General features: G+C 39.8%; 1 non-coding gene and 1 pseudogene across 1 annotated transcript; both read left to right on the top strand.

Annotated features, from left to right (window-relative positions):
• Positions 1-30: 30 nt before the first annotated feature.
• Positions 31-22,897, top strand: LOC139198150 (pentatricopeptide repeat-containing protein At1g71490-like; annotated as a pseudogene).
• LOC114826691 (small nucleolar RNA R71) lies at positions 14,885-14,991 on the top strand. The gene has a single exon (XR_003775748.1). It is a non-coding gene; the product is annotated as a small nucleolar RNA R71 (small nucleolar RNA).
• Positions 22,898-24,848: the final 1,951 nt, after the last annotated feature.

The following is a 24,848-nucleotide window of genomic DNA, read 5'->3' as shown; positions in this document are numbered from 1 at the left end:
AATACAAAATAATCCAAAAACATTGGAAAAAAATTGGATGTAAGTTTTGGAAGGGAGCTGCAAAAGTCCATTGATGCTTGTCATGAGTGGAATTTATTTTGTACATAATTCATTGGTCACCGTTTATGGGAAATTCTGACTTCTCGACGTTGCTCGTCGCTAATCCGACAAAATGGCCACAAGTGATTTAGTTTCTTGGAATGCAATGATCTCTGGTTATGCCTCACAAAGGCATGTGGACGGACGCATTTGAGCTGTTACCATTGCTGGAAAGTGCTTAAGGACAGGTATTTTCAGGGGTGCACTTGAGTTGCTTTCTCAAACGAGAATTTGTGGTATTTTATTGAACTCGGTAGCATTGACGATTCGTTTGAGTGCTTGTTTGCACATTGGAGTCAATAAGTTAGGGAAGGCAATTCATGGTTTTGCGATTCGTAGTTGTTGTGATGGGTATGATAATGTTAACAGTGCGTTGATTACATTGTATTCCAAGTGCAAAGACCTTAGGAAAGCGTATACTTTGTTTGAATTGATAGAAGATAGCAATATAATTACTTGGAACTCCATGCTTTCTGGTTATTCCCGCATAGATCGAGCAGATGAAGCTTCATTCTTATTTAGGGAGATGTTGTATTCATGAATTCAACCTAACTATGTTACTATTGCTAGCATCATTCCCCTCTTTGCTCGGGTAGCAAATCTTCAACACGGGAATGAGTTCCACTGCTACATTACAAAGCGTGTAGCATTTGATGATTGTTTATTACTGTAGAGTGCCCTTGTGGACATGTATGCCAGATCGGGTAGGTTTTTATAGGCTAAAAGTGTATTTGATTCAATGTCAAAAAGAGATGGGCTCAAAAAAGGGAAATAGATAGGGCCCCGTAAGTTTTTAGTTCATTGCAGGGGAATTAACACAAAAGGGACAGAGGAATTCTCAACGAAAAAAGTGCTATCTGAACTGAACGCGAAAATCGTTTTCCATCAGACAGTTGTTCTCATAACTCCACTTTCGACTTGGATTATATATCCAAAAAGGTCTGTCTCCTAAAAACATTATTCTAGAATAAATAGGCAATAATTAGGAGAGGTGCGCTAGCAGCAAGCAGAAGCAAGGTTATTAGATACCTCAGGTAGAAGATATCGATTTTTTTCTAGATTAGAATTTTTAAAAGAGGTTTATGGAATTCTATGGGTTCTTGTTCCTATTTTGACTCTTGTAATGGGAATCAAAATAGGCATACTGGTAATTGTATGGTTAGAAAGAGAAATATCGGCAAGGATACGACAACGTATTGTGCAACGGGGACGAATGCTAGGTTAGAATCCGATACTAAACTTTTAAAGGAAATCATGGTGGCACACGAATCACCTTATCTTGATACCATTGCAAGTGTAAAGACCAATCCGCATGATAGGTCCCCGTACGTCTTGACACAAGGTTAGAATTCTAGCTCTTCCAGAGTGGTATCTCATGGAGGGCTCGTACCCCCTGGCGAATGGGGCCTTCTTTGCCTTCCAACTAAGCTGCACATGAAAGGCCTAAAGCCAATCCCAGGGAACAATGAGCTTCACAGGGTATGCATGCGAAGACCATTTCTAGTCTATCCGTGTTAATGAAATCCATCCCGTGAAACACCGACTAGCCTTCCAAGCTAACTATGCGGGTTCGATTCTCGCTACCCGCTTTTACTTCATTTTTTTTATTAAATTAATAAGAAATAAGAAAAAATATAATTAAATATATCGAGATTTTTATTATTTAAAAAATTGTGAATATAAATTAATGTAATGCATCATTGAGCATTTTCTCCTTGGCAAAGAGAAATTTTACCATTCCACTATATCGGCATTATATATATTTTATTTAGTATTTATAATATTTTATAAATTATATATTTTATTTTATATATAATAAAATAAATTGTTGATGCACAAAACCGGAAGGGTCTTGGAACAACGTAAATCCGACCGTGAATCTGCATGAATGTAAATAACACAAGATGTATCGTGGTTCACCCTAGGGTTTGGGCTACGTCCACATTGATATTGTATTTCTCTGAGAGGATTGTGAATGAGAGAACATCTATAATGTAAGAGGGGATGTGAGAGGGTGAGGGGGCTTCAAGCTTAGGAGTTGGCATCTTCTAATTGTGAGAGTGATGGGTCATTTTATAGAATAAGGGTTCCTCACTTATTACATATTTGCCCATCCATTTATTACATAATTACATTTAAGTCCCCGAGTATTTATACGAGACCTAAATACGGAAGCCCTAAGTATGGTACAAACAGTAGCCCCCTAAGTCTTCAGTCAAGAGAGTCTTTTGGCTGGAGACTTGAAATTCAGTCCATGTGTGGGCCGAAGTAACTAGATGTCGTCTAAAACTGATGCTCGATATGAGGCGGTGCCCAATCTGAAATGATGCTCAACTAGAAGTAGCACATGTTATGAGGCTGCTCTGCTTGTGGCTTATGTTGCCTTGGTTGGCTCAGCTTGTGGCGTTTGAAGGTGAGGGAGTCCCTTTTATAGAATAAGGGCTCGCTCCTCAATACATAAATATGGGCTAGAGTTGATGCTCGCGGCGAGGCGATTGCTCAGTAGGTGGTGATGCTCTCTAATGATGGTGATGGAGTCCCTTTTATATAATAATGGCTCGCTCCTTAATACATGAATAACGGGCTAGAGTTGATGCTCTCTAATTATGGTGAGGGAGTCATTTTTATAGAATAAGGGCTCGCTCCTCAATACATAAGTGATTGGTGCTTTCTAATGAAAGTGAGGGAGTCCCTTTTATAGAATAAGGACTCATTCCTCAGTACATAAATAATGAGCCAAGTCCCCCAAGTATTTTTCATGAAGCCCAGTTGAGGCCCAATATATGGTACATAATGTAGTCCCCCAAGTCTTCGGTCAATAGAGTCTGTTGGCTGGAGATTTCAAATTGAATCCATGTATGGGCCGAAGTGGCGGTTGTTCGGAGGTAGTATTTGTATACCCTGTACTGAAGCTTTGTAGGTGAAGCTTTGTAAGTGAAGCTTTGAAGCTGGAGCTTTTGTAAATGAAGCTTTTGAAGTTAGAGCTCTGTAAATGAAGCTTTTGAAGCTAGAACTTTTGTAAATTAAGCTTTTGAAGCTAGAGCTCTGTAAATTAAACTTTTGAAGCTAAAGCTCTGTAAATAAAGTTTTTGAAGCTAAAGCTCTGTAAATTAAGCTTTTGAAGCTAGAGCTTTTGTAAATGAAGCTTTTGAAGCTAGAGCTCTGTAAATGAAGCTTGAGCTCTGTAAATGAAGCTTTTGAAGCTGGAGCTCTGTAAATGAAGCTTTTGAAGCTGGAGCTCTGTAAATGAAGCTTTTAAAGCTAGAGCTTTTGTAAATGAAGCTTTTGAAGCTGATTAACATGAGTGATGCTCATGGATGTTGACATGGGTGATGCTCATGAATGTTTATATATGATTGAATGAGTGATGCTCATGAATGTTTATGTATGATTGATATGAGTAATGGTCATGTATAATTTGAAGTACTGGGCGTACTTTTGATCACCTGGTTGGTGGTAATAGCGGCAGGTTGCCGAATAATTTTAGAGTACTAGGCGTACTTTTGATCACTTGGTTGGTGCTATTTTGGGCTTATGGGCCTTCACCCTCCACACAACATTCCAGCCCATTTATTTTGGGCTTTGCCGTTTTTTATTTTTTTATTTTTATTTTTTTTATTTTTACCCTTTAATGGGGTTTATACAGATATCTCCGAAAGATATGAAAAATAAATTACATCATTCAAAAATAAAGAAAGTAAAATACATCATTCTGGTAGGGTGTTTATTCATTGCTTTTGCTTGTGTTTTTCTGCTGCACTCTCTCTGTCTCTTCACCTGGCAGACAAAAGGAATCATAATAATAGGAAAATTTTTTGCTTTTCTTCTTTTCTCTTTTCCTTTTTTCTTTTCACTTTTGCTTTGCTCTTTTCTTTTTCTCTTTTTCTGAAATATTCTTTAGTAACATCATCTTTTTCTTTTTCTATTCTGTTTCCACTGCCTTTAGACCCATGGAGAGACAAAAGAGACAGAAAAGCTGAAGCTCTCCGCATGATCCTGGAATTTTGAACCAAAGCACTTTGCCCAACCATTTTCTTTGCTGCTTTTCTCAGTTTTTTTATGATGATGATGTCGGCAAAACCTCAGTCCCTCAACACCTACAGATTCCCCAAAAACAGCTTGCTCTGCAATCCCTCCTTGATCCGACACACGGCCCAGGTGATCTTCCGGGTCATGAAATTTTTCCCCCTGTCGCGGCGACTCATGTTTGAACAATCTCGTTGCCTGCGAACATCCCGTATGCCTCGCAGTAGTTCAAGGTGTACCAATGCGTCGTGCATTTCGAAATAACTTAGGGGGACCGGGGGTTGAACGACGTCGTTTCAGACTGAGGATGCGGAGGGTACCGGTGGCAACGACGTCGGCAGTGTAATCCAGGATTTCAAACGAGACGACGACGTGCGATTGGACGGCGAGGTTGTAGACAGCGGTGTTAAACGGAAGAATTGGATTGAGCTGAAGTCGACCGGGGACTTGAATTTTATAAAGGATCGGTGAATTGGATCGGATCTATATGAGAGGTTTGAAATCGGGTATGGTTGAGGGGCTGATGGGAGAGCGGTGTCGGAGTGCAGTTTTGATGAAACCCCGGGAAAATGAGAAGTGAAAGCAAAGCACGAATGTATCTAGCCAGATCTTGTGTCCTCAGCTTTTCATGGTTGTAAATCTCTCTATTCACCGTGACAACGAGCGACTTGTCCTCGTTGTAGAGAGGTTGATAGCGATTTTACCACTTGTAAAACAAAGGGTTAAACCATAGAAAATTCTTGCAAGAGAACAAGTGTTTGTAGTATAGAATGGCTCAAGCAAGGTCGATCTCCTCAGGGACTGATATAAACAATTTACGAGTTTTTGTGTAATTAACTTATTTAACTCTAAGAATTACACTAATTTGACGAAACTAAATATTACTGAATGTGAATTAAACAAATATCTAAAATAGGAATTGATTTATAGGAATAATGATTCAACTTAAACAAAACAAGCAAATAAGGAAATTCAAGATAAAATAAATGATTGAAGAAAAATAGATTGACAATATGCTAGAGTTCAACTTTTTACCAACAACACTCCTACGTAGCTATTCCAATTGCTTAAATAATTGAAAACACACATGCTTTGATGGTTGGATTTTCCTTGTGTATGTTTTACTTGTGACATTCAAGCTAAAACGCATACCACCACATGCAACTTATCCATGACATTTGGATTAAATATAAACATGAGTGATTCATTAATCTTTGTGAAAATCCTTTTGTTAAACCATATAATCCCTAAGAGCATGATATTTACCTTAGGAGAGTATAATTTTCAATCACAAGAAGCACAATCAATTTTAACGTGACATTCGTTCAAAATTGCATCTAATAACTTTTCTAAGCATCCTAATGGTGATCAAGCATCAAGGTACATAGATAGTTTAATTCAGTGATTGAAAATATCAAAGCAAGCATGTAACAACACTTAAGCAATTGAAAAATAAAACTACGTATTCATGTTGTGGCTCATGGCCTCACTCTAGCATAATAAATTAGTTACACATAATTATGTTCATACATAAGAAATTATCCATAAAACAAAATAACAAAGAAAGAAAACACCCGTTTTAACGAGATGAGCTCTCCGTTGCTCCTGACTTCCCTGCGCCTGGTCACTGCCTTCCTCTTGCTGCGCACTTCCGTCTCTTTCCTGCGCATGTACTGCTCTCACCTCTGCTGTGCGTCAGTCTGTCCACTGTGCTTCTGCTCCCTTTCCCTCTTTGCGTCCGTCCGTGTCTCACCTTCTGCCCTGCTGCTCCCGCCTTCTCTCTCTCTGCCCTCCTCTTTTCCCCCCTTCAGTCCCTCTTTCTATATTTCTTCTTTTTCTTCTTTTGCGCCTCTTGCGCACTCCTTCTATTCTGCCTCTGACGCCCCCTTTCCATTAAGTTTCTGCTCCTCATTTTTTTTATTCTTCCATATCCGTCTGTCTGCCTCATCCTTCTTCTTTTATTATTTTTATTCTTGCTGCTGTCCGCACTGTCCTCCTTTCTATTATTTCCGTTTGCCTTTCTTTCCACTCCCTGTTTTTCTCCATTGTTTTCTCTTTAGTGTCTCTCCCACTGCCCTTTTATTATTCTTCTTTTTATTCCATCAGTCTTCCACTCCCTCTTTGTCTGCCGTGTCTCTCCCTCTAACAAAAAGCAGCCATTTTCAATTCCATTCTCTCCATTTTGCTTGAGATTAATCCTAAACAAAATTAACTGCACATTAACACAAGGTAAGGTAAAATGCCACAAGTTTAACACAAAAACATCACAAAGACTTTAGAAATGGATGGTATAAATGCATGAAATATATAAGTGATCAAATACCCCCAAACTTGCATTTTTGCTAGTCCTCTAGCAAAACAAAACACAAAACAAAACCACTCAACTAAGACTAGATTCAACAACTTAGTAGGCAACTTCTCAATTACGATTTCAGAGATAAGTGTTAATCATGAAATACACTGCCAAGAAGTAAGCAAGAGCTCAAAACATCATCCAATAGTTAACCAAATTTCCTTCAAACAAAAACGTTGAAAAGCCATGTGTGAGCTAGCCATGTCAATGCAATTCCAAGCTCCTTTAAATCATCATATGCAAACATGTGAGTTTCTCACAAGACATACGCTCATTCACTCATAAGTTTTGGTTAATGTGTTTCACTCAAGTGATCTCATTGTACATGCCGCCATATGCTTGCTTGTCCACCTAACTCGCTTATCAATATTTAAGTAATACCTTGGATCAATAGGACTTTATTACGGTTGTAATGGGGCTTAAGGTGATAGGCTAATGAAAGAAAGGATATGGAAATCAAAAATTTTGAGAAAGTACACTTTGGTAGTTTTCCAACACCTCAATATCATACCACCTCAAATTGAAAGCAAAATAATAAAACCTCGAGCACCCGTTACTCCCCAAATTTAAATTTAAAATGAAATTTATACTCTACTGACACATTTTCAACAAATCAACACTCTCCAATTTTCATATATTTCTTCTTTTTTTTTCTTTTTTTTTCTTTTTTTTTTCTTTTTTTAATGAGAGAAACAAATCTGCAAAAGCTACATCACCCATCAAATTCACATTTCATTGTAATACACATGCTCCATCCATCTTTCTACATAAATGAAACCCCCAAAAGCACAACCCATGTAATACTTTCTCAAAACAATAGGGAATTGATTTTTGTGTATGGGCTCAACTCCAATATTGGAGCAAGGTAAAGAGATGTGGTTAACAAAGAAATGGCTTAGTTAAAGGCTCAATGGGCTATTACGGATAAACATAGCATAAAAGGTAGGCATGAAAGGCTCAAATGATCCAAAGATGGCCTATATCACTTCCAAGTTATTACATGAATTGATTAATGAATCGAGTAGTATAAAGCAAGTTCTAGAGATACATGTACAGTGAGATCATACGCACAAGAAGGAATGAGATTGATGCATAATGGTTCAATCATGTATAGGCTCAAAAACTCACAAGGTTTACATAATCTCACATGATTCACATATGAAACGCTAAATCATGCTCAAGTTTCACATTGACAAGACTAGGCACATTTATTTTTCAAGTTGATTTCTGGAAATCACAGTTAACACAAAGACAACGAAAAGAACTTAGACTTTCTTGAAAGTAAGAAGGAAATTAAAAACAAATCTCATCATTGAATTGAGAAGTAGCTACAAACAACAATAAAAATGCAAAATTTTTTTTTTTTAATTTAAAGAAATAAACTAACGAAATATATTTCCACCCCCAAACTTAATTATAGCATTGTCCCCAATGATAATAAAAGGAATTTTTGAACAATAAGACATGAAAATGGAAGGAAAGAAATATAAAATGAAATAAAGACACATAAATAAAAGGAAAGAACACACCAATTTGTGTAGGCGAATCTCGGAGTCTGATTTGAAACCAAGGAACTCTGAATTGTGCAGTCTGCATTCTTCTCTGCTTGTTTCTTCTGCACCGCGGGCTGGCACAAGGAAGAGGTATGGGTCTGTTTCTTTCTTCAATCTTTCCAAGTGCCCACCTCTTGCTTTCTTTCTCCTTGTCCCTAGCTGAATTGTCTCCACATGCTTCGAGGTATCATTTTCACATCCCTTATCTGTCCCCCAGGCAGATGTGGTAGACGAAGAGAAAGCACAAGATGATGAAGATGAGTACTCGAGAGCAAGGCTAGGTAAGCAATCAGGAAGGGGTTCCAGGCAGTTGGCTCCAGATCGGAAGATTAATACCAAGTGCTGGCTGATTGCTCTCATTCTCCTTGTCGTAAAACAACGACAAGGAGAAGGACAGGGAGAAAGCATGATATGAGATACTCTTGCTTTCAACCTTCATGATATGAAATACTTTTGCTTTGGATGGGTTGATTGTAGAGGTACCCCAAGGAATAAGGAACACGGAGTGACTGGAGAGGGTTTGTTGGAAAGGCATTCTCGGAGATGATGGAGTGCTGAGAGGGTGTGCCTTTGCTGTGGAAGGCGAAGGTAGATACTTATAGAACTTTTCTTTACAACCGGAACTATTCTCTCACTCATTGTCGGCAGCCGGTGGATGGATGAATAGTACAAATTACGCGCTTTCAGACAAAGCTGCCCGTAATTTCCGCAAAGCTGCAAGTTGCATGTGACGAGTGACGACACGTCTGGTTAAGGCAGATTCCTCTTCGATTTCTGAGCTTGCCTCTTCGAAATTTGAGCTCCGTCGAGTGCAGAGGGTGCATGTGACGAGTGTGGACAAATCTGGAAAAGAAGATTTGCCGTGGTTTCTGAGCAAGCTCAGCTTTTGAGAAAGCTAGCGATTCTTTTGATTTTTTTAGTTAGCCTCTTCGAAATTTGGAATTGCCTCTTCGATCACCGAAATCCCATCGCGTGCTGATTTTTATAGAGGTATGCAGGACGTTCAAAGCACACTTGAATTTCTGCCTTCAAAAACTCCCTCTTTGCATTTCTACGATCTTGACTTGTTCGACCTCTTCTTTCTTTACCACCTCTGAAAAATGTCTGGCCCTTCTGATCGTCGTTTTGACTTGAACCTTGGTGAAGAGGCAGCTCCACCTTCTCCAGACAACATATGGCGCCCATCCTTCATATCCCTTACTGGCCCCCTTACCGTTGGGGATTCGGTGATGAAGAATGACATGACAGCTGCGGTGGTGGCCCGGAACCTTGTCACTCCTAAAGATAATAGACTGCTTTCAAGACGATCTGATGAATTGGCTGTCAATGAGTCTCTGGCTCTTAGTGTGCAGTGTGCAGGTTCCGTGTCCAACATGGCCCAACGCCTATTTGCCCGAACCCGTCAAGTTGAATCGTTGGCGGCTGAAGTGATGAGCCTCAAGCAAGATATTAGAGGGCTCAAGCATGAGAATAAATAGTTGCACAAGCTCGCACACAACTATGCCACCAACATGAAGAGGAAAATTGACCAGATACAGGAATCTGATGGTCAGATTTTGCTTGATCATCGGAGGTTCGTGGGTTTGTTCCAACAGCATTTGCCTTCGTCTTCTGGGGCTGTACCGCGTAGTGAAGCTCTAAATGATCAACCTCTGATGCCTCCTCCTTCTGTGGCCCCACCGACTGCTGAGGCCCCGCCGACTACTGAAGCTCCTCCTAAACAGCCTTTGTGAAGGCTCCTTCTTGTATTTATCTGTTCAATGTTCCTTTCCCCCCTTTTTTTTTATGAATGAAAAAAAAATATCTTACAAGAAGTTGTGGTAGAGATTGCAAAATCATTACCTGCATAAAGGAACAAAAGTAGGACTTAAACACACAAACCAGAAAACAAGAGAAAAACAGAACAAGAACATTTAAAATTATTCAAAATAAAAATGAAAGATAGAAAGCTTGGGTTGCCTCCCAAGAAGCGCTTTAGTTACTGTCTAGAGCTAGACATTCTGTTGGCAGTTTGATTCAAATAACAGGTTCCTTCAAAGTGATGGAATCCTTAGCAAGATCATATGGAGACTCCTTGTATAACTTCAAGCGATGTCCATTAACTTTGAAAACAAAACCAGTTTGCATGTTTTGGATATCCACAGCCCCATGAAGATGAACCTGTACAACAAGATATGGACCATTCCAACGTGATTTGAGCTTTCCTGGGAATAGTTTCAATCTTGAATTAAAAAGTAAAACCTTCTGGCCCGGTTGAAACTCTTTACGAAGGATGTGAGCATCATGAAATTTCTTGGTCTTATCCTTGTAAATCCTTGCATTCTCATAAGCATCATTCCTTATTTCTTCAAGTTCATTCAACTGCAACTTCCGCTTCTCTCCCGCTGCTTGGTAGTCAAAATTGAGATGCTTAATGGCCCAATATGCCTTGTGCTCAAGTTCCATAGGTAGATGGCAAGCTTTCCCATACACCAAACGAAAAGGAGACATCCCAATTGGTGTCTTATAAGCTGTCCTATATGCCCACAAAGCATCAGTAAGCTTTAAACTCCAATCCTTTCGAGATGAACTAACAGTTTTCTCAAGAATCCTCTTGAGCTCCCGATTAGATACTTCAACTTGTCCAGATGTCTGTGGATGGTATGGAGTGGCTATGCGATGGTGAATATGATACTTGGCACAAAGGGTAGCCATGGTGCGGTTTAAGAAATGCGTACCTTCGTCACTGATGATAGCACGAGGTACTCCAAATCGGGGAAAAATAGTATTCTGCAAAAAACCTAACACCACATAACTTTTGCATGTTGGAGAAGCTATTGCCTCCACCCACTTAGAAACATAATCAACCGCCACCAAGATGTAGAGATTGCCATGTGAAGAAGGGAAAGGTCCCATGAAGTCTATACCCCAAACATCAAATAATTCAATCACCAAAATACTTTGTTGGGGCATCTCATTTCTTTGAGAAAGATTTCCAACTCGTTGACACTTATCACAAGCCTGGCAGCATAGGTATGCATCTTTGAATAACGATGGCCAAAAGAAACCACTCTGTAAGATCTTGGCCGCTGTCCTTCTTGGTCCAAAATGACCACCACATGCATAGTGGTGAGCAAACTTCAAAATGCTTTCTTGTTCTTCTAAGGGGACACACCGACGAATGATTTGATCTTGGCAATGCTTGAAAAGGTATGGCTCATCCCAAAAGTAGTGTTTTACAGTGGAGAGAAATTTCTTCCTTTGTTGGTAACTGAACTCTGATGGTATTTCTCCAGAAGCCAAATAATTTGTGATGTCAGCATACCATGGTACTTGATGAGTAACTGCTAGAAGTTGCTCGTCTGGAAAGCTCTCTTGCAGGGGCAATGAATCTGCCTCATCAATGCTTGCATTTACTAATCTTAAGAGATGATCCGCCACAACATTTTCACGTCCCCTTTTATCTAGGATCTCCAAATCAAACTCTTGCAAGAGAAGGACCCATCGAAGCAATCGTGGTTTGGCCTCTTTTTTAGACAATAAGTATTTGAGAGCAGAATGATCAGAATACACAATGACTTTAGCACCAACTAAGTACGATCGAAACTTTTCAAGAGCAAATACCACTGCAAGTAATTCTTTTTCTGTAGTGGCATAATTCAGCTGAGCATCATTCAAAGTGCGGCTGGCATAATATATAACATGGGGGAGCTTGTCACGTCGCTGACCAAGAACAGCACCCACAGCGTAATCGGAAGCATCGCACATGAGCTCAAAAGGAAGGGTCCAATCTGGAGCTGTTATAATTGGGGCTGATGTGAGAAGATCCTTCAATTTGTTGAAAGCATCATGACAATCTGCATTAAAATCAAAACAAGCATCTTTAGCAAGTAAATTACAAAGAGGACGACTAATTTTGGAAAAATCCTTGATGAATCTTCGATAAAAACCAGCATGTCCCAAGAAAGATCTCACATTCTTCACAGAAGTTGGTGGTGGTAATTTGACGATCACCTCAATCTTTGCCTTGTCGACCTCTATTCCTTTGCTTGAAATTAGATGTCCTAGCACAATGCCATGCTTAACCATAAAATGGCATTTCTCCCAATTTAACACAAAATTAGTCTCCCTGCATCTTTCCAAAACCAAAGACAAGTTATCCAAACATATATCAAAAGAATTACCAAAAACAAAAAAGTCATCCATAAAAACCTCAACAATATTTTCAACCATTCCAGAAAAAATACTCATCATGCATCGTTGGAAAGTGGCAGGGGCATTGCACAATCCAAATGGCATTCGTCTGTATGCAAATGTACCAAAAGGGCATGTAAATGTTGTCTTCTCTTGATCCTCAGGGGCAATTGGAATTTGGTTGTACCCTGAATACCCATCTAAGAAACAATAGAAAGAATGACCAGCTAGTCTCTCGAGCATCTGATCAATGAATGGCAGCGGAAAATGATCCTTTCTAGTGCTGTTATTGGGCTTTCTATAGTCAACACACATTCGCCATCCGGTGGTCATCCTTGTAGGCACAAGCTCGTTGTTATCATTCTTCACCACAGTAATACCAGTTTTCTTTGGAACCACCTGAGTCGGGCTCACCCATTTGCTATCCGAGATTGGATAAATGATACCTGCATCGAGTAACTTCATCACCTCAACTCTTACGACTTCCTTCATGATCGGATTTAGACGTCTTTGAGCTTCAACAGTTGGTTTAGTCCCAGCCTCCATAAAAATCCTATGCATGCACAAAGCTGGACTAATGCCTTTTATGTCAGCAAGTGTCCACCCCAGAGCATCTTGATACTTGCGAAGAACTCTTAGTAATTTGTCTTCCTCCGTGTCATTAAGATTAGCAGCAATAATAACAGGTAAGGTCTCATTCACCCCGAGATGAGCATACTTGAGGTGGCTCGGCAGTAGCTTGAGCTCTAACTTCGGAGCTTGCTCACTTGAAGGAAGAAGGGGCTGCTTAGGTTCTCCAAGGCTTTCATAAACATGTCGCCACTTTGGATTATGAATTGGTGCACTATCCAATGCAGCGATGACGTCCACCACATTTTCTTCCATAGATAAAGTAGCATCATGGTTGGTGAGGCAAGTTAACAGCTCATCATTAGATGATCGTGAGGCAAAGTTTGCATGCACAATCCCATCCAAAACATCAACACGAAAACACTCTTCAGGTTCGAAAGGACGCTTGACAGCTTCAAAAAGTTTGAATACAACTGACTCTCCTTGCACTCTTAAGGTTAAAGTACCTGCTTGCACATCAATAAGTGTCCGGGCGGTGGCCATGAATGGTCGGCCTAAAATGAGAGGCACTTCCTTGTCTTCCTCCATGTCAAGTACAATGAAATCAGCTGGGAGATAGAATTTATCCACCTTAATAATCACATCTTCCAAAATACCCAAAGGATAGGTCACGGACCTATCTGCCAATTGAAGACTCACAGATGTGGGCTTGAGTTCTCCTTCACCTAATTTTTGAAAAACAGAATAAGGCATAAGGTTAACACTTGCTCCTAAATCAATCAATACTTTATGAAAATCAAGACTACCAATAGTACAAGAGATAGTGAAACTCCCCAGATCTTTCTTCTTGGGTGGTAGCTTATGTAAGAGGACAGCACTGCATTGCTCAGATAAAATCACCTTCTCGTATTCCAAGAACTTTTTCTTTTTAGAACATAGCTCCTTCAGAAATTTGGCATATGATGGGATCTGTTTAATAGCATCTAATAGAGGCAAATTAATTTGAACCTTAGCCAACGTCTTCATGAATTCAATGCATTGTTGATCCTTGGAACGTTGTTGCTGCCTTTGTGGAAATGGCAAAGGTGGCTTGTATGGTGGCTTGTCAGAAGGTGCAAATAAAATACCAAGGCCTTTTTCCTTGTTTGCATCAGAGTTGCGTCGAGATTGCACATTGTCACTTGCACTAGGATCTGGAATACTTGCTTCAGAAATAGCCTCTGACCGAGACTTTGCAGCTAATGGTGCACTTTCAGTAAGCTCTTCTTCTTCCACTTCGGCTTCATGGTGCTCCACTTCTCTGTTGTCATAGCTCTTGCCACTTTTCAATGTCCGTATTACTTTGCAATGCTCCATCCCTCTTGGATTTTGCTCAGATTGGCTTGGAAACTTTCCTTTCTCTCTTTCATTGAACATGGTAGCAAGCTGTCCAACTTGAGTCTCCAAATTCCCCACTGATGCCGTGAGATTCTGAATGCTAGTTTGTGTGGATTGGACAAAACTGTTGGTGCTAGTAGAGAGAGCGGACATATGTTGAGCTAGCTGTGACATTTGGTCTTCAAGAGATGGTTTCTTAGTCTCACCAGTTGATTGGTAAGACTGTTGGTATTGACGTGGCTGTTGGTTGCCGCCCCAACTGAGATTGGGATGGTTCTTCCACCCAGGATTATATGTATTTGAATAAAGGTCACTTCTGGGTCTAATGAAATTATTCACCATATTCACATGCTCTTGCACAAGCTCAGGGTAGCTATCCTTGTTGGGGCATTGAGTGATGTCATGAGTTGTCTCACTACAAATGATGCACGGTTCTTGGGCATTGGGCATGGAAGATACCTGCATTAAGGCAGCAAATTTGGCATTAAAATTATTTTCCATTTTAGCAATTTGAGCAGAAACATTAGGATAACTATGAGAAATCTCAAAAACTCCCCTCTTTTGTGTTTGTTCTTCTGTCCATTGTTGGGATTCAGAAGCCATCATATCAAACAACTCAAATGCTTCCCTTGCTGATTTTGACATTAATGACCCTCCAGCAGATGCATTCACGTGACTCTTGGTGGTGGCATTGAGACCATCATAAAATATGTTCATTTGAAGGTTAGAATCAAACCCAGCATGAGGACATTTTGTGTACATCTCATTATACCGTTCCCAAGCTTCATGGAAAGACTCATTTGGCTTTTGAGCGAAAGCCAATATCTCTTTCTTGAGTGCAAGCATCTTGGAAGAAGGAAAAAACTTATTGAGAAATTTTTCTTGCAATTTTATCCATGTTGTAATGCTATTGGCAGGCAGAGAATGCAGCCATGCCTTGGCTTTGTCCTTCAAAGAGAACGGGAACAAACGTAACTTGATAGTTTCAGAAGAGAAACCTCTGATTATGGTGTTGTCACATGCCTCAATAAAATCAACCAAATGCATGTTGGGATCACTGTTTGGCAACCCATGAAAGGAGGGCAATATGTTGAGGATGTGAGGTTTGATTTCAAAGGATGTCCCATCTTCCACATCTGGATATATAATGCACCTCGGCACTGCATTGATTCTCGCCGCCAATGAATTCCTTAAAGGTTGACCTGCTGCAGGTAAGGCTAGGGCCATGTGTGCAACTGGTATCAAAGGTTGGAAAATAGATGTGCCGCTCTCAGGATCACGGAACAAATCCTTAAGAAAAGTATCACCAAGGTTGGAATCTTGTGCTAAATATTTTTCTCTAGCTAACTTCCTTGCACTTCTCTCTGGTTCAGGGTCATAAGGAATAAGCACTTGATTCTTGGACCTTGTTCCAATCACCATATACTACACCTGAACAAACAATAGAAATATTAAGCCACAATAAAAAATAAAAGTAAAATAAAATAAAACTTAACAGAAACTAACTAAACAACAAAAACAAAAAGAAAAAGAAAGTAAGTAAACCTAGATGAATTAAAAACACAAATTATGCAAATTGGCAACCACTAGTTAATTAAACGAAAACAAAAATCTCACACCACACATCCACTACACTTAATAAAAGATCAAAACTCACTAAATTAATAGCTGTTTTTTTTTTTAATTTTAAATAATTTTTTTTTTTTAAATTTAAATTTTTTTTTAACTTTAATATAATAAATTTTTTTTTTAATTTTATGTGATTTAAAACAGAAATTTGTGAAAGGGATACATAAACAGATTTCTAACGCAAATATACAACATTATTACGGTACCAAAGTTAATCAAGAATGATTCTTTAAATAATTTTTTTTTTTAAATTAATTTTTTTTAATGATTAATAAAAATAAGACATAAACATAAGCATAAGAAAAAATAAACACAAAAACTCGGGAACTGTTGGCACAGTCCCCGGCAACGGCGCCAATTTCTTGATAGTGATTTTACCACTTGTAAAACAAAGGGTTAAACCATAGAAATTTTTTGCAAGAGAACAAGTGTTTGTAGTATAGAATGGCTCAAGCAAGGTCGATCTCCTCAGGGACTGATATAAACAATTTACGAGTTTTTGTGTAATTAACTTATTTAACTCTAAGAATTACACTAATTTGACGAAACTAAATATTACTGAATGTGAATTAAACAAATATCTAAAATAGGAATTGATTTATAGGAATAATGATTCAACTTAAACAAAACAAGCAAATAAGGAAATTCAAGATAAAATAAATGATTGAAGAAAAATAGATTGACAATATGCTAGAGTTCAACTTTTTACCAACAACACTCCTACGTAGCTATTCCAATTGCTTAAATAATTGAAAACACACATGCTTTGATGGTTGGATTTTCCTTGTGTATGTTTTACTTGTGACATTCAAGCTAAAACGCATACCACCACATGCAACTTATCCATGACATTTGGATTAAATATAAACATGAGTGATTCATTAATCTTTGTGAAAATCCTTTTGTTAAACCATATAATCCCTAAGAACATGATATTTACCTTAGGAGAGTATAATTTTCAATCACAAGAAGCACAATCAATTTTAACGTGACATTCGTTCAAAATTGCATCTAATAACTTTTCTAAGCATCCTAATGGTGATCAAGCATCAAGGTACATAGATAGTTTAATTCAGTGATTGAAAATATCAAAGCAAGCATGTAACAACACTTAAGCAATTGAAAAATAAAACTACGTATTCATGTTGTGGCTCATGGCCTCACTCTAGCATAATAAATTAGTTACACATAATTATGTTCATACATAAGAAATTATCCATAAAACAAAATAACAAAGAAAGAAAACACCCGTTTTAACGAGATGAGCTCTCCGTTGCTCCTGACTTCCCTGCGCCTGGTCACTGCCTTCCTCTTGCTGCGCACTTCCGTCTCTTTCCTGCGCATGTACTGCTCTCACCTCTGCTGTGCGTCAGTCTGTCCACTGTGCTTCTGCTCCCTTTCCCTCTTTGCGTCCGTCCGTGTCTCACCTTCTGCCCTGCTGCTCCCGCCTTCTCTCTCTCTGCCCTCCTCTTTTCCCCCCTTCAGTCCCTCTTTCTATATTTCTTCTTTTTCTTCTTTTGCGCCTCTTGCGCACTCCTTCTATTCTGCCTCTGACGCCCCCTTTCCATTAAGTTTCTGCTCCTCCTTTTTTTATTCTTCCATATCCGTCTGTCTGCCTCATCCTTCTTCTTTTATTATTTTTATTCTTGCTGCTGTCCGCACTGTCCTCCTTTCTATTATTTCCGTTTGCCTTTCTTTCCACTCCCTGTTTTTCTCCATTGTTTTCTCTTTAGTGTCTCTCCCACTGCCCTTTTATTATTCTTCTTTTTATTCCATCAGTCTTCCACTCCCTCTTTGTCTGCCGTGTCTCTCCCTCTAACAAAAAGCAGCCATTTTCAATTCCATTCTCTCCATTTTGCTTGAGATTAATCCTAAACAAAATTAACTGCACATTAACACAAGGTAAGGTAAAATGCCACAAGTTTAACACAAAAACATCACAAAGACTTTAGAAATGGATGGTATAAATGCATGAAATATATAAGTGATCAAATCGATCACCAGAAGCAGGGTCAATGATGGCCAAACTCTGATGAGCCAAAAAACAATCTCCATGCTGGTACAGCCCACTCCAGTCAGGTCCACGGTGCTTCAATCTGCACGAAAGCTTAAGAAGTTTAGACCATTTTGGCGAGATTTTTCCTGCGGTGTTGGCAAACACATCACAAAAAATACCGATATTTCAAATGGATCCCTCAAATGCTCGATGTAGCCTCTTCTCTGGTGGGCTTGAGCTCTCTTAAGGGCTTGCATTCCCTTTAATGTAGTCTGCTGCCTGTACCTTTGGAAATATGCAAAAATGTGCTCTTGCTTTGCTTCTTAAACAAAGAGGCATAATAGAGTGTCAACCGTCATTTGGTCCTGATTTCATGTTGAAGGGTGGAACCAGGGATCAATAAAAGCCTTGTCCAGATCTGCTGTTGGAAGGGTGATACTCATCATCGAGTGGAGGAGCCAACGCACCCACCGCAGAGATGCAAAGCAGAGAAGAGAAGAGATGAGCGTTGAGGTAGTGTGTGGCTGAGATCCACACATTATTTTTCTTCTCTCTCCTGGTCCTGACAGAAATCAGCAAATGAAAGCTGGCGCAGATTCACGGCGGAGGTGAAAAAGATGAAAGAGAACCGACACAACTTTTCGTATCGATTCCCACAAACGGCACCAATGATGCACAAAACCGGAGGGGTCTTGGAACAATGTAAATCCGACCGTGAATCTGCAAGAATGTAAATAACACAAGATGTATCGTGGTTCACCCCAAGGTTTGGGCTACGTCCACACTGATATTGTATTTCTCTGAGAGGATTGTGATGGAGAGAACTTCTGTAATGTGAGATGGGATGTGAGAGGGTGAGGGGGCTTCAGGCTTAGGAGTTGGCCTCTCCCAATTGTGAGAGTGAAGGATCCTTTTATAGAGGCTCCTCATTTATTACATATTTACCCTTCCATTTATTACATAATTACATTTAAGTCCCCCGAGTATTTATACGAGATCTAAATACGGAGGCCCTAAGTATGGTACAAACATAAATAAATAAAATTTCATTTTTTAAACTTATGTTGTTATTATTATAGTTATACAATAATAATACAAGATGCTCATCCATTTCTCAAGACTATATAACTAATAAATGCTACATTCACTAGTAACGAACAGCAGGAATCGCATAAAAAATTTCACAATAAAGTTTGCCAATCCACCGGTGAAGATAAAGGTACATCCTAAGAAAGAAACTCTAGCTCGACAAAGGGCCATATAAGTGCGCTTAGCACATTAATCAGGCTGTGAAGTGAAGGTCACATGGGCTATGAGACGCGATTAAGTGTAGGAATTAGTGCTAAAAGCCCTTGTAGTAAGCATAAAATTAAAAGTAGCCCCAAGCTTATTCAAAGTAACTTATACTTCCATGATTGCGGGATATGAAGTCCAGGGTGCAGGAAAAGCTGCACTGAAGTTATTCAAAGAAATGAACTTGTTACACGTTGTTGATGCACAAAACCGGAGGTCTTGGTACAACGTAAATCCGACCGTGAATCTGCATGAAATGTAAATAACACAAGATGTATCGTGGTTCACCCCGAGGTTTGGGCTACGTCCACACTGATTGTATTGTATTTCTCTGAGAAGTGAGGGAGAGAGAGAGCTCTGAAAGTGAGAGCGTTGAGAGGGTGAGGAACCTTAGGAATTGGCCTCCTCCAATTGTGAGGGTGAGGGGTCATTTTATAGAATAATGACTCATCACTTATTACATATTTGCACATTCCTTTATCACATAATTACATTTAAGTCCCCCAAGTATTTGTACGAGATCTAAATACGAGAACCTAAATATGGTATAAACAGTAGTCCCCCAAGACGAGTTGTACATTTCATCACCTGGTTGGTGGCATGAATGGCTAGTTGCCAAATGATATTGGAGTACGGGTTGTACATTTCATCACCCGGTTGGTGGTAATAGCGGCAGGTTGCCGAATAATTTTGGAGTACTGGGCGTACTTTTGGTCACCTGGTTGGTGGTAATAGCGGCGGGTTGCTGAATAGTTTTGGAGATCTAGGTGTATTTTTGATCGCCTGGTTGGAGCTATTTTGAGCTTATGGGCCTTCGCCATCTACACAACATTCCAGCCCATTTATTTTGGGCTTTGCCTTTTTTTTTTGTTACCCTCTGATAGGATTTATACATATTACCCTTTGATGGGGTTTATACAGATGTCTCCGAAATATAAGAAAAATAAATTACATCATTCAAAAATAAATTATCGCCATTATGTCTGCTTATTTTTATCTTCTTTTGCTTTCTGCTTTTCTTTTCTGCTTTCTGCTTTTGTTTCCACCATCTTGAGATGATGGACCATGAAGGTTGGTAGCTGTCATCGTCAATATTTTGGTCATGGAGAAGATATAATAATAAAAGTATTTGGTGGTTGGTTAAAAGCCATGATCAAAAGAATCCTTCCCAGTAGATGATGTCAAGAAAAGAAATCCCACCAGAGACTGTCTGTAAACCGAATAATCATACCCCATCAAGTTGACTCGGAGGTTGAGACTCAGCTCACTGGACAACTCGTACATATGACCCATACCTAACTATCAAGCTCTTTTTGCAACTGCACATCCTTCACTGAGCCACCCATGGAGAACGGAGTCTTCTGAATTCGGAAAACTTACCTGCCCATGAAGATGGAGCTCCTTTTGACAATAGCATAGCATCGATGATCATCCTAGACCGCACACCTTATCTCAGCCACAACCAGCAAATCCAAAGATTGCTCTGCTCTGCGACTCCTTCAGCTTTTGTTTTTTTTTTTTTTTGCATCCTAGGCTGGGCGGCCCAACCCTATTCACCACCCTTGATTTTCTCAGGTAGGGCGTAATTGACGGTGAGGACTCGACCGTAGAGCTCGACGCCATCTATATTGTCCATGGCAGCGGCAATGTCCTCCCTCTCCAAAAACGTGATGAACCCAAAAGAGCGGAGGTGACTTCATCCAGCGGCGTCTTTACGTCCTTGATGCCCCCAAAGGGTATGAACGCCGCGTGGAGTATCGACTTGTTCAACTTTTCCGCCAATCCTCCGACGTACATCGTGTTCTTTTGCACTACTTACTGCGTCTTTCCCCCAATCTTCGCAGTTCAAGATTTTTTGGTAAATTTGCAGATTTTAGATTTTGGATTTGTAGCGGGTTTGGATCTGCGATTCGGAGGATTTGGTGGCGGTCCGACCGAGTGAGGGCGGTTAGCTGAGAAACCGTTTACTAGGAACAGAGTTTGAAGTAGTCCACCTAAATCCAGGAATGTAAATGCTCTGGTGCCGGAAACCAGAACTGACGAGATGAACATTACGGCAAAGCATACGCACACACTCTTTTTGGCGACCATATTCTCAAAGAATCCAAATTTCTGGAGACGGAACTGACGTCGGAGTTGTGAATTGAAATGCAGAAAATCTATGGTTTGTAGATGATAAGATGTACGTGTGGAGAAAGCAACGGGCACGGAGAGATAGCAGAGAGGGTTTGGAATGCGTGCTGCGTGACGTCCTCGGCGATATTGACAGTGTCGAAATCTTATATGGCGGCGTAGAGATAGGAGGGAGCCTTGGCAAACACGTGACCGTGCTGTTTTGCAAGCTATCCTCCGAGAAGAGCTCTATTGGTGGAATTTCGGGGGAGCTTGAAGGAAGCGAAAACGGTGGCCGGGGGACGAGAAGGGAGCCGAAAGAGGAAAAAGCAGAGGAGGTGATAAAATAGCCATTGGTTCAGAAAAAGGTTTTTGAGGGGTTTGTGTGGGTAAAACCAGAAGAGTATGTGTTTGTTCTACTTACCCATTTCTGGGTTTCTAGAGAGATAGATGAGACTAGGATTTTGGTTTAGTGTTTCTGTGATTTTGCAGATTCACGGCGGAGGTGAAAAAATAAAAAAAGAACCGACACAACTTTTCGTATCGATTCCCACAGACGGCGCCAAATGTTGATGCGCAAAATCAATGAAGACTTTGGTACAACAGAAAGTGTTAAGTTTGTGACCTTCGCTAGATTGCTCCGGTCACTAGTATGGATAAGTATGTAAATAGATAGAGACAGGGAAGCAAACACAAGATGTACGTGGTTCACCCAGATTGGCTACGTCTACGGATTATAGGAGTTCTCATTAATTGTGAAAGGTTTACACAAGTACATAGGTTTAAACTCTCCTTTAGTGAGTACAAGTGAATGATTTAGTACAAATGACATTAGGAAATATTGTGAAAGAATGATCTCTATTTATAGAAGAGAGTTTATAGTTTCATTCTGACATTGACACGTGTCGTGTTGTGATTGGCTTCTGATGTTAACACGTGTCGCGCTATGATTGGCTTCTGATGTCAACACGTGTCGCGCTGTGATTGGTCTCCTGGTTGGAGGGAAACTCTTCTAGGTCCTTGACGGTATAACATTGACCGGTGCTCAGTAGTTTCGGGATTGGTCAAGTATGGTACAAACACACGTAAAACCAGATCACGTAACAATGGTTTCAATCCTATCAGCTTATAGCCATTCCGGTCTAGTAATCCAAGGCCAAATATTGTTTGAAAAGATGCTGAGTGTATACAATATAATTCTCGATATAGAGCACTATGCGTGCATGGTTGATCTCTTTAAAATGCTCGATCTACTAACAAAGCTAAGGATATTTATCGCAAAGATGCCTTACAAGCCAGCTTCTGCTATGTGGGCTACTCCTATCAAAGCATGTCGGTTTCATGGAAATGTAGAGACAAGAGAATGAGTAGCCAAAAAACTGTTAGAAATGAAACCGAAACTTTTTGGTTACTATGTGTTAATCGATAACATGTATATTATTGTTGGTTGTTGGAACAACCTAGCGAGAGTGAGGGCTTTGATAAGGGACTTGGGTGTGAGGAAGGCGGTTGATGGGGGCGATGAATTTTCACCCTTTTTGGTGAGGGGGGGACACATCAAATCAACTAAGAGATGAAATTTATCTTTTGTTGGATGGTTCAATGGAGGTAATGAAAGATACTGATTCTGTTGTCGATGAGGATTTTAGTTCAGATTATGATGTTTTTAACAATATTGTTAAACCACCCAACTTCGCCCCACTTGATGGTTTATAGTCTTAGCTGACAATGGTTTGAAATAATGTCACCCTGAGTGAATTTGGAACCTCTCCAGACTTTGGTATAACGAGCCTAAGGACCAAGAATCCGGGTCTTTGGTCTGTATGAAAGAGAAATCGAAGGCTTTGATATGTGTGAAGTGGGCTAGCAAAATGAGTTTATGGGAACTGTCAGATTCAATTTGAGTGGTTCGAATTCTCTAGTCCTTTGACTTGAGACATTAAGATCCAAAGAAGATCTCTGTCCAACCTGAGTGATGTGCGTGGCAGCGGTTCGGGGTCAAAACCGAGGCTTGATGTCTACTCCTACTTTCTAACAATGCTCTTTTTTGCCATTGCCCCCAAATGACAACCCTCGTTGCCACGACCAAAACACACCCCTCACTCATCTAGGCACCACGGAAATGCATTGGCAAGAAACACTTTCATCAAAAGCGTTTTCAGTAACTTTAAAAGCATTTCCAAACGAGTCTGATTATCAGTGTTGTGAATTATCTAAAACTACATTAATAAAAGGGTAAATTGTAGCAACGGTCCCTTAACTTTAACTCAATTAGAGCAATAGTCCCTCAACTAAAAATTCATTATCATCGGTCATTTAACTCATCGAAACATGCAGCTATGATCCCTCAACTAAAAATTCATTACCATTGGTCTCTCAACTTTAATTCAACTGAAAAAATGGTCTCTTAACTTTAACCTAATTGGAGCAATAATCCCTCAAACTTTAACCCAATTGTAGCAATAGTCCTTTCAATATAACTTATTTTGACAAAATTTTGACGAAGTTGACGAAAATGACCATAACTAAACGTTTTGATGAGTTGAAGGACCCCAATTGTAACAATGGTCCTTCCAACATAACTTATTTTGACAAAATTCTGACGAAGTTGACGAAAATGACCATAGCTACACATTTTGATGAGTTAAGGTACTGTTTGGTACGTGGGATGGGACGAGACGCAGTGGGATGGAACACCCTTGTCCCACGTTTGGTGCGCCAAAGACAGTGGGACATGTTGTCCCACGAAACAAGTTTTGGCTGAATTTTCGTTCCACCTCCCCCTGGAACGACTCGTTCCACCCCCGTGGAACACAAAATTTTAACATTTTAAGACAAAAATGTCCATTATCTTTTTCAATATTTACACCATCCAAATCATAAAACAAACCCTAATCCATCTTCTCTGCCGCTGCCTTTCTTTTCCCGTAGCCTTCCTTTTCATCCTTGTCCTCTCTTCATCCTCTCCCGTACCCACCGATTGCACCCAGCCAGCAGGCAACAGCACGGAGCCACTTCTGTCGCGCTGTAGATTTACCCAAGTATCTCAATTTTTTTTTGTGCTCATTTTGCGTTTCGATTGAAAATTTTCTGGGTTTTTGCTATATCTATTTGTCATCAGCTTTGATTTTTTTTTAATTACTGAATCTTTATGTTTGTAGATATTAATTTATTGAATCTAAATCAATTGATGACCCAACTACATTTCTTAGCGTCTAGGAACTGGCGATTCAAGGTCTAGTATCCCCTACTAGGACCAGACAAAAACCCACCTCCCAACTTTGAACCATCCATCTTGCCACACTCAATCACAATGCCCTTCAAGTTTTCTGGGTTTCTGCTATATCTTGCGAGGTTGAACACATGGTCAATATTCTTAGTAACCTTCAAGCAATTATCCATGACCCTGAGGTCAGCAAGATGGAATTCATGGCAAAACATATCTTTAGTCATGTGCTAGTAGGGGTGGGTTCGAAAAACCGAAGACCAAAAAAAAGGGGACCGAAAACCAGACTGAAAAACCGAACCAAAATTGTCAAATCAAACCGAACCAAATTAGGTTGGTTTGGTTTTGGTTTTTGAGGTTCGAAAACCGAACCAAACCGAATCAAACTGAAATATATTTTAATTATAAAAAACACAAAAAAAAAATTATAGCCAAGGAGGT

The sequence above is a fragment of the Malus domestica genome, chromosome 08 (assembly GCF_042453785.1).
Source record: "Malus domestica chromosome 08, GDT2T_hap1".
In the NCBI taxonomy this organism is placed as follows: domain Eukaryota; kingdom Viridiplantae; phylum Streptophyta; class Magnoliopsida; order Rosales; family Rosaceae; genus Malus; species Malus domestica.
This window is presented reverse-complemented; position numbering and strand designations above follow the sequence as displayed.